Raw genomic sequence first — 6,033 nt, 5'->3', positions numbered from 1 at the left:
GCCAGCAGCATACCACCCTGCATACCACTGCTGGCTTGCTTCTGAAGCTAAGCAGGGTTGGTCCTGGTCAGTCCCTGGATGGGAGACCAGGTGCTGCTGGAAGAGGTGTTGGAGGGCCAGTAGGAGGCACTCTTTCCTCTGGTCTAAACAAAGATCCCAATGCCCCAGGGCAGTGATTGGGGACACTGCTCTGTGTAGGGTGCCGTCTTTCGGATGGGACGTTAAACGGGTGTCCTGACTCTCTGAGGTCATTAAAGATCCCATGGCACTTATCGTAAGAGTAGGGGTGTTAACCCCGGTGTCCTGGCTAAATTCCCAATCTGGCCCTCAACCATCACAGTCACCTAATAATCCCCAGTTTACAATTGGCTCATTCATCCCCCTCCTCTCCCCTGTAACTATTCCCCAGGTCGTTGCTGCAAATGAGAACGTGTTCTCAGTCAACTTACCTGGTAAAATAACGGTAAAATAAATAAAATAAAAAAATGTGCTATTTTCCTTAATAACCTTGTCTTCACTGTATTACTTCAAAAACACAACACAGTAGTGCAACCGTAAAATTGTCTCCCTCTGCGGATTAAGTTTGTTGATGCAGACCGAGTGGCGCTGCCATTTTACCAGTTTGTAAACATTTCCTTTCATGGAGCTTTACGGACAATTCCTTCGACCTCATGGCTTGGTTTTTGCTCTGACATGCACTGTCAAATGTGGGACCTTATATAGACAGGTGTGTACCTTTGCAAATCGTGTCCAATCAATTGAATTTACCACAGGTGGACTCCAATCAAGTTGTAGAAACATCTCAAGGATGGTCAATGGAAACAAGATGCACTCGATCTCAATATCGAGTCTTATAGCAAAAGGTCTGAATACTTATGTAAATAAGGTATCTGTTTAAAAAAAAAAAAAAAAAAAATTAAATTGTGATAACATTTCTAAAAACTTGTGTTGTGCTTTGTCATTATGGGGTATTGTGATGTCATTATGGGGTATTGTGATGTCATTATGGGTTATTGTGTGTAGATTGATGAGGAAATTGTTTTATTTAATCAAATTTTAGAATAAGGCTGTAACGTAACAAAATGTGGAAAAAGTCAAGGTGTCTGAATACTTTACGAATGCACTGTATGTATTCATATCAGTAGGCTGGTACTGTATGTATTCATATCAGTAGTCTGGTACTGTATGTATTCATATCAGTAGTCTGGTACTGTATGTATTCATATCAGTAGCCTGGTACCGTATGTATTCATATCAGTAGCCTGGTACTGTATGTATTCATATCAGTAGCCTGGTACCGTATGTATTCATATCAGTAGCCTGGTACTGTATGTATTCATATCAGTAGCCTGGTACCGTATGTATTCATATCAGTAGCCTGGTACTGTATGTATTCATATAAGTAGGCTGTGTAATACAAAGGGGAATAAAAATAATCTGAAAGTATCTCATGTCATTAAAATGATGAGCCATATCATCCTCCATTCACTATTACAAGGGTAAGAAACTACACAGACTCATTTCATATAACTTTAAAAGACTGTCAGTTTGTCTACTTCACTTCCTCACTCTATTCTGAACACTCCAGATAGCCCAGTGAATAAAACAAATGCTGGCAATACTGGTGTCAAACCATGCAAGTGTCAGTAGCATGAAATAACATCTACCTTCTCATTGAAACAGTTCATCATGAAACAGTTCTACAGCAACTTTTCATGCACAGTGGGAAGTTGGAACGAACAACAAACTTGGATAGATAGAACCCTGCTCTTACCATGAGAAACAGATTCCCCAATCTTCATCTTTAATGTTGAAATTCAGCTCCAGTGTTTGACTGCAGTCTTCCAGCTTCACTGATGCCATCTCTGGATCCTGCTGTGCAAACTGGGCTCCACTGTCACAATCAGGACCCAGTGACTGTAGGTTTGGACTCAGTGTGGAAGGAGAGAGGCAGGCTGGGTTTGTCCTCATTGCTGATGTTACAAACCTCAGACTTAATCTGAGTCAGCCTGTAGTAATAAAGACAAACAGACACAAAAGTTAATCTTGACAGTTCTGGCACGTTATTAATTCTAAAATAATATTGTTTATATTTAGGTGCAGGAGCTCCACAATACTTTTGAGCTAATATTCTATAAGAGGAACATGAGCTAAAACAGTAGAAATTTGAGGTGTCGGTACTCAGCCCGGGTGTGCGGGCTGAGTGTGCGGGCTGAGTGCAGGCAAGTCAAGCACTGATGTAATTGCAATAGATCTGGTCGCTAAGCATTGACAACAAAACATTAATTAATTCACATTAGACAAAGTATACACTTTAAATTAGGCTACACAACTCTAAACGCACTTAATCTATAGTAGATTTCCTGAATTCACATAAATACATAAATTACAAAAAAAAACATTTAGTACAAGGTTGCAGTATGTTTTAGGCAGCACTATGTACTATTTTCCTGAATAACCTTGTCTTCACTGTATTATTCCAATCAAAAACCAATAGTAGTTCCGTTCACACCATAGTAACATGTATAGATAGACAGAAACAACTGAATGTCTCTGAATATTAGTTCACATGTAGAAAACTGATAATCATTGCATTTAGCTCCAAAACAGTAGTGCAACCGTAAAAGTGTCTCTCTGCTGCACTGAAGTCCGTTGATGCAGACCGAGTGGGAACCGCCATTTTACCAGCTCGTGAATTTTACACAAAACCAAAAGCCACATGTAAAACGAACCCAGAAATCTCAAATAAATTGATCCTTTATGAAATTACATTGACGAAATTATATACATCCACTCAGACTAACCCAAAGTCTCTATTGACAAGTTATCACGTTCACTCACACGGTTTGACACAAAACATAGCACATAAAACGTGATAATAACTTGACGTAATTGTTACCTAGCATGTTATGACATGTTCTTTCGATATTATAACGTGCTATTACATACCAGTAGTAATACATTTGAAACGGACACAGAAGTTGTCGTCTCGACTGCACAATTCTGGCGTATCCTTTTTTCTGAAGAATGATGCCCGCCTGCGCGGAACTTCCTGTTCCCCCACTACCAGTTTCTAAACCCAGAGACGCAACAACGCGAGACTTCAAAGAACGCCTGCGAAGCGGACCAAGCCGGGGTTTGAGAAGTCAATGAGAGAAGTGAACAATTCTGATACTTTTGCAGCGTTTAATTAACTTCTTATGGCTGGGGGTAGTATTGAGTAGCTTGGATGAATAAGGTGCCCAGAGTAAACTGCCTGCTACTCAGGCCCAGTTGCTAATATACGCATATTATTAGTAGATTTGGATAGAAAACACTCTGAAGTTTCTAAAACTGTTTGAATGATGTCTGTGAGTATAACAGAACTCATATGTTAGGCAAAAACCTGAGAAAAAAATCCAACCAGGAAGTGGGAAATCTGAGGTTTGTAGTTTTTCAACTCTTTGCCTATCCAAGATACAGTGGAAATGTGGTCATATTGCACTTCATAAGGCTTACACTAGATGTCAACAGTCTTTAGAACCTTGTTTGATGCTTCTACTGTGAAGGAGGAGGGAATGGGAGCTGATTGAGTCAGGGGTCTGCCAGATTGGCATGAGCTGATCACGCGCGCTCATGTGAGAGCGACCTGCGTTCCATAGCATTTCTACAGACAAAGGAATTCTCCGGTTGGAACATTATTGAAGATTTATGATAAAAACATCCTAAAGATTGATTCTATACTTCGTTTGACATGTTTCTACGAACTGTAATATGACTTTTCATCTGAACTTTTGCCTGGACTTGCCCGCGCCTCGTGAGTTTGGATTGTGTACTAAACGCGCAAACAAAAAGGAGGTATTTGGACATAAATGATGGACTTTATCGAACAAATCAAACATTTATTGTGGAACTTGGATTCCTGGGAGTGCATTCCGATGATCATCAAAGGTAAGTGAATATTTATAATGCTATTTCTGACTTCTGTTGACTCCACAACATGGCGGATATCTGTATGGCTTGTTTTGTTGTCTGAGCGCTGTACTCAGATTACTGCATGATGTGCTTTTTCGGTAAAGCTTTTTTGAAATCTGACACAGCGGTTGCATTAAGGAGAAGTGGATCTAAAATTCCATGCATAACACTTGTATCTTTTAGCAATGTTTATTATGAGTATTTCTGTAAATTGATGTGGCTCTCTGCAAAATCACCGGATGTTCTGGAACTACTGAACATAACGCGCCAATGTAAACTGAGATTTTTGGATATAAATATGAACTTTATCGAACAAAACATACATGTATTGTGTAATATGAAGTCCTATGAGTGTCATCTGATGAAGATCATCAAAGGTTAGTGATTCATTTTATCTCTATTTCTGCTTTTTGTGACTCCTCTCTTTAGCTGGAAAAATGGCTGTGTTTTTCTGTGACTAGGTACTGACCTAACATAATCAGATGGTGTGCTTTCGTCGTAAAGCCTTTTTGAAATCGGACACTGTGGTGGGATTAACAACAAGTTTATCTTTAAAATGGTGTAAAATACTTGTATGTTTGAGGAATTTTAATTATGAGATTTCTGTTGTTTGAATTTGGCGCCCTGCACTTTCACTGGCTGTTGTCATATCGATCCCGTTAACGGGATCTCAGCCATAAGAAGTTTTAATGGGGATCCTAATAAATACCAACAAGATTCCGTCGGCACACACTTGGCTACATGGCCATTATTTTATACATTTCATAACTGTAGTGGCTTATTCACAATAGCTCACACTGCATATCATATATATCCTAGCATCACAGGTAGCCTAGTGGTTAGAGCGTTCGGCCAGTAGCTGAAAAGTTGCAGGCTCGAATCCCCGAGCTGACAAGGCAAAAATCTGTCGTTCTGCCCCTGAACAATGCAGTTAACCCACTGTTCCTTAGTAGGCCGTCATTGAGATAAAGGTTAAAAAAGAAAATCACATGAGTAGCAAGACAGAGGTGAAGTTGGTTTTATATTCAGACATTTATTCGCCAAATATCATTTAAAACTTTATAAATCAATTACTAATTCACCGTTGGTCACAGAAACATCAAACTATGTATGATTTATTCTATTAATGTCTGGTATACTTTTACAACCTTTGCTTTGAGTAGGAATTCACGTTTTGATTTGATGGAAATACATAAAATCTCAAATATTGCATTTAAAGATGAAGAAATCAATAACTAATTCAGTGATTGTCTCAGAAAAAAGTGAGAATATGCATTTATTTAAAATAACTTAAAATAAATGTTAATTTCAAGTGCAATTTGTTCTATATGAAGTTAGACAATGTTTACATAAAGTTGTACAATGTTTACAATATTAAATTGTATGTCAAATCAATGTTTGCATTTTTAGGGCAACAGTTCCACATTTTAAAGTAGTTACAAGGAACAACAGTCATTTATTCATACGTCTCTAATTTAACAGCAAAAAGGCCCCTTCCAATCATTTTCTGTTTTGGCTTTGTTGAAGTCCTTCATTGTCATCCCCAGACAAGCTAAATGGAACCATCTCTGGCACACAGAGCGTTCTATCTGCAGTATTAAAAACATAAAACAGGGTTATGTTGATTTACATGTAAATAACAGTTCTGGAATACCCAAATTCTGTTACATGTTTTGCAATTAGGAACAATTTCAAATTGAAATAGATGTTGTTCAATTGCTAAATTGACTTTAAAGGACATTTGACCACAACCCTGACAGAAGCACCACATAACTGAGTTGTTAATCATCGTTGAGTATTCAGGCAATATAAATCGTATAGAATAAAGACATACATTTGCAAAAAAACGCATGCGTTGATAAAAAAGGTATCACATATCAATGTTGTAATATCAAACATTACTAGAATGGCATCTTATAGATTTGATATATTTCTATCAATCAAAACTGGAATTTGTATTCAAAACAAAGGTTGTAAAAATATGCTAGACATTTATAGAATAAATTATATCTAGTTTAATGATTCTGTGACAAAGGGTGAATTAGTTATTGATTTAAACAGCTTTACGTTGCATTTAAG

Source organism: Salvelinus namaycush, chromosome 40 (assembly GCF_016432855.1).
Source record: "Salvelinus namaycush isolate Seneca chromosome 40, SaNama_1.0, whole genome shotgun sequence".
In the NCBI taxonomy this organism is placed as follows: domain Eukaryota; kingdom Metazoa; phylum Chordata; class Actinopteri; order Salmoniformes; family Salmonidae; genus Salvelinus; species Salvelinus namaycush.
Note: the sequence above shows the minus strand (reverse complement) of the source record.